General features: G+C 43.6%; 1 protein-coding gene across 1 annotated transcript in view; it reads right to left on the reverse strand.

The window, feature by feature from the left end:
• Positions 1 to 15,183, reverse strand: part of grin3a (glutamate receptor, ionotropic, N-methyl-D-aspartate 3A) — a gene marked incomplete at both ends in the record, with an annotated part of 212,036 nt that overhangs the window by 158,493 nt on the left and 38,360 nt on the right.

Below are 15,183 nucleotides of genomic sequence, written 5' to 3' on the forward strand. Positions count from 1 at the left end.
GAGAAATACCATTATATACATCATGTATGGATAGACCGATACCCTTTAGAAACACACTTGAGGATAGATATTTATCAAAGCATTAAGCATCCTAGTATACTATGCACACATTTTGTCCTCTCGGCAAAATCCAGGCCAGAGTTTTGATTTATGAAAAATTGATTTTGATGTCAAAACTGAGCAGGTTCTATTGATTTTTTCCATTTTGATGTGTAGGCAGAAAATATTTTGGCAAAACTATATATATACATCTACATTTACCAAAGATACGGATGCTGAGGGATGACATTTTCATTGTATTCAACCATATCTTTGACAAGATAGTACAGTGGAGTTTAGGTTTAAGTCAAGAACTTTTTGACAAATAAGGCCTCTTCTCCCTGAGAGCTTCTCAGACAAAATCTAAGTATTAGAAGAGTTAGATGAAGTTGGTCTGCATTATTGGCTGTTCTGATTTGATTTGATTTGATGTTTTTTTTTTTTTTCGTGTCTTACATACAGATGTATGCCCAACCCATATGGGCTTACAAGACACATACTGTAAACAATAAGTATATAATAGTATACTTGACAAATTACTTGACAAATTATGACATAGGCCTATAGACCAAGATGGCCACAAAAAAATTAAATACAATAAAATGTAATATAACACAAGCTGTAAGCAATGTATGTAAACAAAGAAACAAGAGGAATTCATATACAATTATATAGGATTATAGTGTGTTTTGTCTCAAGTGCCATGCTTTCTCCAAAAATCCTGCAAAACTGAAGATGTCCTCCACAAAAAACAACTCAACATACAACTCTCAGACTGCCAAAACAAATCCGGATTTACAATTTTCTCAAAAAAGCCCTCCTCAAATCGGTGTACAAAGGGCAATAAAAAACAAAATGATATTCATTTTCCACCACTCCCAGATCACATAGAACCAGTGTTGGGACTAACGCGTTACAAAGTAACGCGTTACAGTAACGAAGTTACTTTTTGCCGTTCTAGTACTCTAACGCATTACTTTTTAAATTCAGTAACGCTGTTTACCGTTACTAAATGGTTTGTTAGTTCGTTACTGCGTTCTTTTTATGTAGATTCATAGTGAGCGTCCTCCTAACTCCGTTTGATTTCGCCTGAGTTTGTTTGGTTTACAATAGAGAGCGTCTATTTCTTTCCGTAGCCGCATTTCTGGTTTTCGCATTTCTGATTGGCCACTGACTGACGTTCTCTGACGTTCTCTGACCAGAGAGCGTCAGTCAGTGGCCACTGGCCAATCAGAAATGCGCAAACCAGAAATGCGGCTACGGAAAGAAATAGACCCTCTCTATTGTAAACAAAACAAACGCTCGCTATGAATCTACATAAAAAGAACGCAGTAACAAACTAACAAACCATTTAGCAACTACTTGGAGAGATAATTAATATACAACATGGAAACGAGATAAAGAACATGTTTGAGGCGCTGCTGGAGTCAACTGGACTAACGTAACGTTACTACATCTCGACCACCGCAGACTTTGGTGAGTGCAATGTGTTCACTGAAACTCAAGTTGATCAACGGATTTTGACTGTACGAAATCTGCCAGGGAATCTCATAATACTAATCAAACAATATAAATATAGTCCTTTCATGCACAATTGATATCCTAACTATTCTAACGTTGCAATGCTTTGATTGATATCTTAAACAACGTTGCAACTTGCAAGATGGTGAATGAATGAATGAATGAATGAATGAAAACTTTATTTAACAGATTGCAGAATGGGTACAATACAGTACGGCTCAATACATACAATTGTTAAGGGGATGCAGACCTGAGAAAGACGTTTGTCTTGTTTACATCAGGGTCCCCCATTTTCAATTCATATAGACATTTATGACATACACAACATACATGACATTTATGGCATAGGGACATATAGGTATTTAGTACTGATACATTTGTGACATAAACGGTATTCAAATATACAGTACTGTTACCCCTAGCTTTGGGTAGGGCGTTCCACATTGTTGTGGCATAATTGCGAAACGTGTTTAGTCACTTGTCCCATCTTTTTTTTTTTTTTTTTTTTTAATAACTAAATAGTTACTTTTCACAGTAACTCATTACTTTTGGGTGTAAGTAACTAGTACAGTAACGAAATTACTTTGAAATGAAGTAACTAGTAAAGTAACTGAGTTACTATTTTTCAGTAACTAGCACAACACTGCATAGAACACACAACCGCTCCTCCTCAGGGCCCTGTTTCATGTACCTGGATAACTGAGTTAGCCGGATAACTTTAGCTGGATAACTGGGTTAGCCGGACTTTCGGGTTTCATGTACGTGTATTTTCCAGATCACCATGCCAACAGATCCAAAAGTTTGAGCCTGCTCGAAAGCAGAGTTCAAGTTCAAGTTAGCCCGATCACGCAGAGCCACGCCCCCGCAAAGAAGTGACAGCTCGTTTCCTGAAACTATTCCCACAGTCTACGATCTGCATTATACCATTCTGAATTACGTTTTTGTGCTCCATTCTTCCAGAGGGGGCTTTTGAAATGTAAAATAGACCCAAAATGCTGATATTAAATTCACTTTGTCCTAAATAATGCACGTTATATATACCGTGGCGACGGTGGCGCTCGCTCGTGCGATGTACACAAAAATGTGGTTATTTTAATTGTAACTGGGATTAAGATGTCTGATGAGATGCGCTGTTTGACGGATTTGAGAAATTGAATGAGCCGTTGACGTCACATGAATGAATGAGGATAAAGAAATAAAACTTCATTCAAAATAAGGAATATTCTAAACACGGGTCTCTTGTTCATTAATGTATAAACAATGAATTTATCCCATCTGGCACAGTGGCCCAGCGGTAGTGCTCAAGCCTGCCAATTTTGCGACCCAGGTTCAAATCCCGGTGTTTCCAATATGATTTTTTTGAATATAATATTAATGATTATACGCCAAAGTAGCCTGGTTTTAAGTTAAAATATTATAAATCTACATGCATTGAGGATGTCATTCTTTATATAGCTCTCAACGTGCACCAAATTGAATTATTCCTATATTGCAAAAAGTAGGAGACGACTAGGGTCTTGAACCCCGGTCGTCCGTGTGAAAGTCAAAAGAACAACCCGTTGGACCACATTGGAGATAAGTTAAAGATTGACTATACATCAATCAATGGGCAAGAGGGCCGTATCGTAATTCTGTATAACAGTTAACTAATTTTTTTCGCTAGCAAGATCTCATTTGATTATTCAACCCAGCAAGCAAGTTTAAAGAAATATAGTCTGATTGATTGAGGTAATGAGGGACTTAGAATTAGCCTATAGATAACGCATTTAACTTGTCGGCGAGGCGATTGAGCCGTATTGCAATCTGTCAATAAAGTCTTAAATCAATTAATCAATCAATGCCGTTGAGAATCAGGGTCTCTGCCATCGATACGTGCTGGCTTTTCACCTAAAACGGCCGCGCGCATTTAGCCTGACTCGCAAGTCTGGCTTGAGTTAACGAGACTGAATCCACCTTTGTGAAACAGGAAAATCCCGGCTTCGAACATCGGGTTAACTGAAGCTGGATAATGGACATCTTGATCGACTTAGTTGAACCACGTACATGAAACAGGGCCCAGGTTTACCTTGGAATCTACCCACTTACACAGCCAATGGCAGGGTGCCAGACCTCAACTGGGCACACAGAGACCTCCGTCTTCTCTTTAAGTTTAACATTACATAAGGTTCAGTAAAATACTCATTTTTAATTACAACATATTTTCTAAGTTTAGGTTTTTTCCATATCTCCACCTTCCACTTATCCTGATGGATTGTTGATAATTTTGTTTAAATTATGTGAACCTTACACTGCAGATTGTTCATACAAATCATACTTAAGTCAGCAGAAGAAAAAATCATGGACATCTCTCTTGACCAGGGATGACCGTGTGCTCTGTCCCAGTTAAATATATTTTTTGTCACCCTGTCATTTGGCAGCTGGACCAGGCGGTTCCATAACCTAACCATTTCACCTTTTTGCTTGACCAAACATGTCCCCTTCTATAACCCCTTTTGGTGTATATTTATGGACTCCCAAGAAGTATCTCATGGCACGGTTCTGGATAGCATTACATTCAGGTGCATCATCAAAACCCCATACTCCAGCAGCATAAAATAAAACAGAACCCACCATTGAATCAAATAATTGTGTAAATGTTGAAAACCCAAGGTCAGTGCACACTTTCATTTTACTCAACACACCCCCTAGCGCCCTTCCTGCTGACTCAGACAGTATTTTCCTTCCTTCTATGAAGCTCATGTACTCATTAAAGATGAAACCAAGATATTTATAAAAATATGTGTAAATCAGGGGCGTTGGTCCAAATTGAAACTTATGGTTACTCTGCTGTTCATGTTTTTTCCTGAAGTGCATAATCTGTGTTTTTTCACTGTTGATCGCAAGACTCCATTTCCTACACCAAGAACTCATAATATTCAACATGTTTTGTAAATTTGCTTCATTTTCTGCAAACAGAACAATATCATCAGCGTACAATAAAATACTTAGGATTATATTATCTATTGGAATACCAAGATTGGCTTGCTTAATTTCTTGCGCCAGGTCATTAACATAAAGGGCGAACAAAGTGGGAGAAAGCACATCTCCCTGTTTTACACCGAATGGGGTTGGGAACCAGCCGGTCCTAACATCATTCAGCTGCAGACAGGCAGATGGGGCCTTATACAGGCTTTTGATAGCCTTATAAAATAGACCATCAATACCAGAACAAATTAATTCATAATCCAAAAGCTCTCTATTAATCCAGTCAAAGGCTTTTTTAAAGTCAACGAAACAAACAAAAAACATGATCAATACAAGCTATCTTAGCCCTAAACCCATTCTGCTCATCCACCAACATTTCATTATATTCTAAGTATTTATTTAATCTATTATTAAGAACACTTGAATATAATTTATAAACTGTACTGATCAAACTAATACCCCTGTAATTTAGTGGGACTCTAGGGTCAGCTTTTGCAGATTTGGGGATGGTTCAGTGTTAAAGGGGACTTTTGCTGACTAAAAACAAAATAACTGATGCTGATTTATTTTGCACAGATGTTGCGTCTAACGTTAGCTAATAGTTAGCTAAACGAATCAATTTAGTTATCTTAGCTAATCTAACAGCAAACACGTAACATTAATGTAATGATGCGCTTTCATTACCTAATGTTACCAACTCTGTAGAAAGTTAGCTAACGTTTAGTGTAGTGGTTTAGAATGTGTCGCATAATTTGTCATCACTGTGACGCTAGGTGTCGTATGTTTGATGCGACGCCTGTTAGTCTCACTCTGCTGGAAGGATAAAGCAGCTTTGGCTAAGCTGATAGCACAACACATTGTAGTTGTCATTTGTTCTCACAAACACTACAATAGTAATGTTACTGTAGGATTAACGTTAGGTTATGACTATAACCAAGTTCTGTTAGTTAGGGGCGATGCTTGGCTTCGCCTTCTGCACTATCTCGCGTACGTGCACGCGTACTGAATAAACCACAAATGTACCTCTAATACCAGTATTAGTCTGACCACACCCCTCATCAGCTTACCTTCATAAGCAGGTGTGTGGTCACCTGCTCTCCTCCTTCCCAAGCTTTCACCACAAGGTGAGGTCAAGGGCTGCAGCGGCCGTCCGAAGCCAAGCATCGCCCCTAACTAACAGAACTTGGTTATAGTCATAACCTAACGTTCTGTATCGTTAGTGGCTTAGCTTGGCTTCGCCTTCTGCACAAGGGAGGCCAAGCGGAGCCACTTGGCTGACAAATACACCCCGCTGACAGCCCCCCAAAACCATCAGAACAGGGAGGGCCGAGCCCCCCCGACCCCCCCTAATGGAGGGTATCCCCCCTATTAGAGGCTTCACGGGAAGGCGACGGACCCGACCGTGCGAAGAGCTCTCAAGCAACTTAACGCACAGGGTGAGCAGACCGTGGCTTGACCCACGACTACACACACGCACAACCCGCATGCCACCCGGGAACGAACGGAGGAACAACCTCGTTACTGCCCCCAGAATCACGGGGTCAAGGGCAAACCCAACCCCGTGGCAAGGCCGTAGCAGCGGAGCACGAAGGAAGACCCAGACCCACCAAAAGGACTGGACTCCCTGGAATGGGGGCCCGGAGAAGTCCATGATGCCAGCATCAAGACCCCACCAGGTGGGCACGTAGTGCCCCGCCCCCCACATCGCCAGCGTATTCGGACAAAGGCCCCTCAGTTACTGCACCTGGTATTCCCAGGCGGAACCAACCAGGCCAGTAAGCCGAGCGGGCCCCGTCCCCCCAATAGTACACCGCCTGGCACACTGACCCTGCAGAATAGGCAGTCAGCATGGCCGTAAGCACACAAAAAAGGTTAACCAACGGAAGCAGGCAGCGCACCGGGGAAAAACCAGGCAACAGGCTGTTAACCCTAGCCTGGAGACTGCGGACGAGACAGGCGCCAGAGGGGACAGCTGAACACAGCCGCCCCGGCGGAAGGAGCGTAAGCTGGCGGTGTTGCATGACCAAGCCTCCATTTAACAACCCCCACCCAGAGGGGTCGAGGCAGAGAAGGCTGACACGATTGGCAGACGTCATGAACGTGCAGGGGCACCCTCAACCGGTGAACCCGGGAGTTGACACTGCTCCAACACACCAGGGAATCAACCACCTCGGTGTTACCCAATGCGGTGGTTGTTCCTATAACCCCTCAAGAAAAAACTCCAAAACACACCTGCGGGTATACACCGGCTATACCGCAGTACAAGTGTTTCAGTTTCCAAAAAGGGTTAACCCAGGCCTACGGGTCGCAAACATCACTTCGGACCGGGCCTGGCGGTACGGGAAGCACAGGGTCACCAGAGGAGGTCAAAAAACCACCCCCACAGGCCCCTCTTCGCCATGCGTGAGAGAGGAGCGAAAAACAATGGAGAACCAGCCCCTAAGCACACCGTACCTGGTATTCCCCGGCGGTCTCCCAACCAAGTACTAACCAGGACCAACCTGTGTAGCGGCCGAGATCCGACGAGATCGAGCGCGTACAGAATGGCATGGCTGTAAGCCATGACGACAGTGCTGAGTAAAAACATACCCAACCAGGGTCTCCATAGCGCTTAACCCTGTGACACCCAGACCGACCTGGCATTTTTCCCCCTGAAAAAAGCCCAAGTCCCTCAGGGTACCAGAACAGCAGATCTGCATCCCCGGCGGACAACGGGTTCAACTGATCTGGACCAGCGTGACCAGAACCAGTCCCGTGCCCTAACCACGCCGACATGCCCCAGGAAAAGGGCAGATATGCGTGTTGATCTTAACATGAAAAGAAGGCGCCACCCAGACGTCGGGACGAACCGCGCCTGGTGGCCCACCCCAAGGGCGTGAGACCCCACTACATATGTTCAGATCCATCCCGTCATCATCCCCCAGACATGAACGAGGATCCGTCGACAACCCACCCAGGTCATGAGATGTGGTCGCCGGAAGAGGAAAAACCCCCATCTCAGTTGCTTTATAAAAACGCTGTTTCAACCACAAGCAACTAAGGCGTGCCAGTCAATCGCCTGTTTACAGCGAGCTAGCACTATACGTGCGTCGGGACACACCCCCATCAATGAACAGGCTATTTAGACCTGCCATTGAATCCCCAAGGCGCCCAGGGGAACGACAAGAGGGGTGTGACACTCCCTAACTCCAACACTTCTGGAATAGAAAGAAGGAAGCATCAACAGTATGTATCCCAGTCTACACAGCCGGGGTAAAAAATGTACACATTTTTACATCCCACCACCCTCCCATAGGAAAGAGACGGGGATCCCCAGAGAGACTTCCCACGCGAGCTGTACAGATTGAAAAGAATATATTGCACCTTGAGCCATGTAAAAAACTGGTTTTAGGGCCTCCGGGGAAGAGGCACCGAACCCATACACACTCAATAAACGAATTGAATCGAATATACATACAATAGAAAAGGACCCTTCTAGAGGGTCCACTCACTTTGACAATCTGAGGAGGAAGGCTCTGTACTCTGATGGAGGCTTCCTCACATGGATCACATGGAAGAAGGAGTCCGAACTCACAGAAGGCCTGAGTAGGCGCTTGGTGAGGAGGAGCCCTGACCACCCCCCCTGAAAACAGATCCATCACATGGACCTGAACAGCACACGGAAGTCCTACCAACAGAGACGCGCACGGTGACGTACTCTATGGCGGGGGAATTCCTGCGGTGCACACGCCCAATATACCAGGCCGTGGGACCAGGAACTCCCTCCCCCCCCCCCCCCCCCCCCCCCCCGTAACGTGCCGAACCGCCACGTGACGGGAACCTTGAAGGACAGGGGGTGTACCCCTGACCGACAGAACAATGGGGAGAGGAAAGGTTACCAGTTCACCCCTTTACGACCCCACACCCATGATACGACGTAACGACAAAAAGAGAATATGACACAGTCATAGTCAGCTCTATGAAGCGTTTCACAGCTCCATACAGCGCACGAGCTAACCTGCTATCTGATTTTTACTAAGGAAAAACACAGAATAGAGAGGGCTCTAAGAACCCCGGTCCAACATACACATGTGCTTCTGTGGCCAGTACAACCCAGTTGTAGGTCACATGACACACACAACCCATCATCATCACAATGAGAGAATACATCATTCTTGATTAGTATCGACCACAGGCCTTGCTAAGCACACGACAGCAACCAAACCAATTTCCCTTTAGGAAATAAGTTTCTCCAGCAGATTTAGCACAACCTCAGCAATCAAGCTGAGAGTTACATCGTATCCCTACCACACAAAAGACACAATTAATGCACAACATGTCTGATAGGAGGTGATAAAGTCCCCAGGGAACCGGGGGGGGAAAACACAATCCTCCTATTTCACCCTCAATACGGCCAGTTAAAACAGGAAAACCTGTTAATGTGTGAACTCACTGTTCATTGTCATTACAGTCTGAGAAAGAACATTCTTTTACTCACTCGTCACCAAGCATAGCTTCATAGGTTAGTTGCCTTAGTAGTGAGTACACGGTACACATAAACACCATGATGTTTCTCACACAACAACCAGATCAATACATCACGACCTGCACGGAGAAGCTACTGCCAGTGACAAAAACAGCTCACACACAACCCGCAACGTATCTCAAATGCATTGCAACAACACACGTTTTGGGAAAAAACACCGTCATTCACAATACATTTAGCAAGGTAAAACCAGAAGACGTGTTATGAGGGTCTGGCCAACCCCGTACCTGCCCGGAACGCAGATCAGCGAAGTGCAGTCACAAGCGTCCCGTGTTGTTCGATCCGGGCAGCGTCGCCGCTCCACCAGTCGCTACAGTCCTCTTTGTTGACGCAATCCCCGTCTAGGCTCGGGCAGGGTTGACGAACATCCCCTGTCAAGGATGACGTCGTGGTCAAAAGTGTAAAACATGTTAAAAATCAAAGCACGTTCAACAGAATAGCATCAAGCTAACGGCTGCTCCAGCCGTTCGGGTGCTATCGCTTCCGCTCGCGAGACGCCGATCTACGACGCACGCGATCAGGAGCGAGCTCCCGGCGGCGCGCGAGAAGCCAAGCCACCCCGCGCCAGGCCACCGACCGGCTAACCGTAAGCTATGAACATGTAAACAATGACATAACACTCACCCAGACAGGCCGCCGTTCTGAACCCTCCTCACTTCTTAAGAGAAAAGGAAAAACAAGACGTCAACACCGCTTCACAACGGTGATAATAACACGTCCGGCGGAATCAGCACAGTACCAACTGGCCTGTATAGCTGACTTTGAACATGAATCTGCCGCTATCGCACATTACATGCACATATCCCCTCGTGAAGGAATACTCTCATTTGGATATGAAAGATGGGGTCTTAACACGGTGACAGAGAGAATCCACTCGTCCAGAACACACAGGGATCACCAGTGTCAATGGTCGCGGCCCACTAGTTAAACTATAATGGTCGCCAGACCAAGGCCTTCTGTCGCCTAGACGGCTAAACAAAGGACCCTAGCCTGGGGCCGGTTTCCATAAACTTCGTCTAGTAGCCCCCATAGCACTAACAGACAAGTGGAGCCCGCCAGCAAACACTACTCACCCAACCTGGAACGCACCGCTCCTCACAACAGCGGCATGTCCGACAGTTCAGCTGTGGCTTGACAGGTTTCACCCCAACAAACACAGCAAGGAACTGCAGTTGAGAAGCATGCAGCGGCGTGCTCCCAATACGAAAACCGGTGGAGGGTTTGTAGAATGATCATCATCTTCTAGACACTCCAGTACGAAGACAATATCGCCGTATTTTCTCGAAAATAGTGAGAGAGAAAATAAAGATATGATGTCAACGTATCCTTGTTTCCCAAGCTGTTCCTAATCCAATTTCTTCCATCATGGTGTCAAGTGTGGGGATCTACCGAGGCACCTCTTCCTTGTGGTGAAAGCGAGAAGGAGGAGAGCAGGTGACCACACACCTGCTTATGAAGGTAAGCTGATGAGGGGTGTGGTCAGACTAATACTGGTATTAGAGGTACATTTGTGGTTTATTCAGTACGCGTGCACGTACGCGAGATAGTGCAGAAGGCGAAGCCAAGCTAAGCCACTAACGATACAGAACTAACAGTTTCATTATATGGGTGTTTGTCAACTACTGTTAACGGTAGCAAGCGTGGTTTTCCACAACAACCCATGCAGATACTGTATATAAAATTGAGAAAGTCAAATACAAAAATACAAAATGCCTCACACACACGCAGGCACACACACACACACACACACACACACACACACACACACACACACACACACACACACACACACACACACACACACACACACACACACACACACACACACACACACACACACACACACACACACACACACACACACACACACACACACACACACACACACACACACACACACACACACATTCTCCCTCACTCATGCACTCACTCACTCAATCACCCATGTGCACGCGTTCGCTCACTCACACGCTTGCCCTCAGCAACTCTCAGATGGTGAATTGATCCTAAAACTTTTGAATAAACTGCGCACTAAAAGCCCCGAGAATCAACCACTGGTTATCTAATTTATCTCATTAATCACTTTCCTCATTAACCATGCAAATTACACAATCATTATTCGTCTCTGTATAATCTGCTGATTGCCTGCAGAAAAAATACATTACCACTGTAAAAGGAAGCACAGACAGAACCAATAATATGTAATTTATTTTCACATATTGAAATTACAAGTGAGGAATGGTGATGCAATCAACAGGGGCATGGCTAGAAGGGATACATATACGGAAGTAGCGTTGAATATTGTTTCCATGATGAAACTGCTATGTGTTAGTTGATTTATAAGCGCAACACCTTGACCCTAATCCTCAACATACTGAAGATACAGTATAGTGATTATTTTAGGTCCATCCGTTGCTGCCGCTTCATCCCTTCTAGTCAAAACCAGCCCACTGCGTTCCAGGGGCTTGACTCTCAGTAGCCGCATAGCTGGACTCCCTCATCCCTCTGTTCTCTGATCCCTCTGTTCTGTGATCCTCTAAATCTGTAACCCTCCCTTTGTTCCCCCATCTGAATAAACACAAACATGCATCCTTTATGCACAAATTATTCTACTTCTCTGTGCACATGAAATTATATCTGACACTAATATTCCACTTGTAATTGATCAGAATAAAAATGCCTCATGTAGCCACCTCAATCGGAAGAGACTGGCCCGATACAGCCTGATCGGAAGGAATTTCCAATCAGGTTGAGAGGAGTGGTGTAAACCGTTGATAATCTGTTCAATAGGAACATTAATAACCATGTAAACGATTGCTCTGATCATTTCTCTGGTTGGAATAAATATATTATTTCTCAAGTTTTGTTTCTTTAATAGTTGTCATACAGAAGTACAGAATACTTTTATACAAAATGCTTCTTACTGTTACGCTCCAGAGACTGTGCTAGACAAAATAAGTATGAAATAAAATAAGAAATGAAATAAGGGCGCCCCAGTGGCGACACGTAGGGCTGGGCGATATGGCCTAAATATGATATCACGATATTTTCTGACCTTTCGGCGATACACGATACACATCACGATGTTTTTCTTTTTTTCCCCAAACAATTCATTATGAGGCTTACCAAGACAGTATTTGAGTTTGCAAGCTAACATTAAAGACAAAATAAAATACCCATGCATTTAGCATTTTTATATTATATATTAGATTTAGATTATTGGATTATTAGATTATATATTGCATATATTTAGCAATGAGATATTATATGATTTAGATATGAAATATGATGAATTGAAAATGGGGGACCCTGATGTAAACAAGACGAAAGTCTTTCGCTGGTCTGCATCCCCTTAACAATTGTATGTATTGAGCTGTACTGTACCCATTCTGCAATATGTTAATAAAGTTTTAAATCAATCAATAGGATTTTAGCATTTTTATGAAACTACTGTATATTTGTATGTCTCTAAATGTTTTGATGAATTGAAAATGGAGGACCCTTATGTAAAAAAGCCGAAAGTCTTTTTCTGGTCTTCATCCTCCAGTCAGTCCACTGTTGTTGTATTGAGCTGTACTGTATTGTACCCATTCTGCAATCGTTAATAACAGAATAATTTTGATTGACAGTCGAGTCTGCCAATTACGTCACACCGCTTGTACCCGCCCTGCTGTTCTTAGCACCAATCGGCAAGCAGCGCTATTCTTTTTTTACTTCCTGAATGCCCTCCTTGATTTTAACAAGAGCTCAGCTCAACGACAACAACAACAGCTCACCGCAGCCGACGAGTGATTACTAGCGCACCGCAGCATGACAACGAGGCATAATGATTTTACTGCAACAAATGTTATAATAAAAGCCTTTCCATACATCTGTCTGATTGAAAACTTTATTAACAGACCGCAGAATGGGCACGCACAACTCGGCACGGACTGAGATATGAACAGTAACGCTTGCTATCTATGTCGTCATCGGACGTTGCTATGTTTGGGTAAATACGCTGATGTGTAACTATATAACGTGTAACTATATAATGTTGATGCCACAAAACGAATGCCTTTGTTAATCATAAGTACTAACTAACTTTGATGCAGTAGTGTGTGTGTGGGAGCGGCGTTGTTCAAAAGTTTGAACGGGGTGGACCAGATTGACGCGACACAATCCTCTTGGGCAAAACATCACGATATCCACGATACGTTAAAAAAGTGTATCGTTAATGAACTGTACCCGATATTTATATAATATCGTCATATCGCCCAGCCCTAGCGACACGGCCGTCGTTATTTACCGAATGTCTTCCCCCCACTCTGTCTCCCATTCCTCCTCTGTCTCTCTCTACTGGACTGCCCAGTAGCAATAAAGCGATAAAACGCCAAAAAAATATATATAAAAAAAAAGAAAAAATGAAATAAAATAGTATAGCATGTAATAGAAGTAAAAAATAGAAGTCACAGTGTTCAGTATAGACATATGTACAATGTTCGATGCAGAATAGAAGTAACTGAGTTACCATACAATATACAATATACTATGCAATGTACTAATAATATACAATACTATATAGTGCAAAGCAGAAATGGACATGCACATGTTTGCCCCACATAGGGGTAACATCTAAGCTTATTGACGTTGTTACAGTAAGTGATGTGAAGGAGTTCCTGAGGAAATTCCATTGGAAGTTATTTGTCTTTATGGGAAGCTTAGCATTAGCTCAAAGGATCATTGAATGCCCCGATGGTCAGTCTGTGTAGTAAATGTCCAACTTGTTCTTCTATCATGTTATCCAAATGAAGACATACAAATAATCAGTTTTGACCATTTTAGTGTTTTCTCTCTGACTTGGACTTACGGCCAGGGATGAATAAGGTTGAAAGGCTTGAAACAAGTTGTTGAAAATAATGCACAGAACTACAGAACTGGGCACAGTATTTGAGTTTCTGTTTCTTTCTTAATTAGCAGCAATTAGCAGGTGGTGAGTGCCATGCCCAGAAATTCTAGGCAGGGTCTTTCTGGGCCTGTCGAACAAGCAGGCCTAATATTCTGATTCTATAAACTTGGTTCAACATATTTAGTGTCCATGTAAACTGTTGATTTAAAATGTCCAATCTGATCCAATAGAGTAGATACTTTGATCACATTATTTAATGCAAATGCAATACAATTCTGAAGATCTATAGACCTTTTCAGAAGAATTCCGTTGCTAGGGGAACAGCCTTGGCCCCTGTTTATTTCCCGTCAGCAACATTGCAACAGGAAATACAAAGGGGCCCATTTAGTCTGCTTGTGTTGTCAAGTTAGAAAAGGTCTATAGAGATTATGGTCCCTTCCTCTTAAAGGATTTGATAGGCTTTGTGTGATACATGTACTTACTAGACATTGGAAATTGCATGCCTTTGCAATATTTGCAGGGATCTGTTGATGTTGCGAAAAGAATCTTGCAAATCTGGCAAAATCCCAAACCCCCAGAGGGACTAACTATTGTTCTCTATTGTACCTATACCTCAGCAGCAAGTACCAAAGGTGTCCAGCCTCATGTTCCATGTGGCCCTGAGCTGCCTACCTCTCTACACACATCATGTCCCGACCAGACAGCCCCACATGAGCTTTCAAAACCCCAAGTCCTTTTTGGTCTCTGCATGGTAGGATGATGTAGAGCTGGAATGGAAAGTAATCCACTATGTTGTCATAGACTGGAGGGGTGTCTGTTGGTATTGTGCTTACAGTAGTTACTTTGACTTCAGAATTTGCAAATCACTGCTCTGAGATTATAAGAAACTAGTGCCACATTTTCCCCCAAGGCCCATATTGGATGCCGAGAACCTTTGTTGCCTCCCAGTCCAATGCTCATTAACCCCCCTATTGCCTCCTCACTCCATATGTCCCTTGTCCCCTAGCCCCATGAGCTCCTTATTCCCCTACTCCCTTGTCTCCTATAGCTACCCAGCCCTCTTGTCCTCTAGTTTACTAAGCTCCCCATTCCCCAGCTACCTCCTAGGCAGAGACATTTTATGGGTCAAAGCTTGAGCAAAAGACACATTCGCACAGAACATAATATTTGATATTCCGGTTTCAAAGTAGGGCCTGTTTTTTTGTCGTGGATATGCTGGTCGGTTTTAAGTGGAAATAAGGACCTT

Source organism: Notolepis coatsorum, assembly GCF_963971535.1.
Source record: "Notolepis coatsorum genome assembly, chromosome: 11".
NCBI lineage: Eukaryota > Metazoa > Chordata > Actinopteri > Aulopiformes > Paralepididae > Notolepis > Notolepis coatsorum.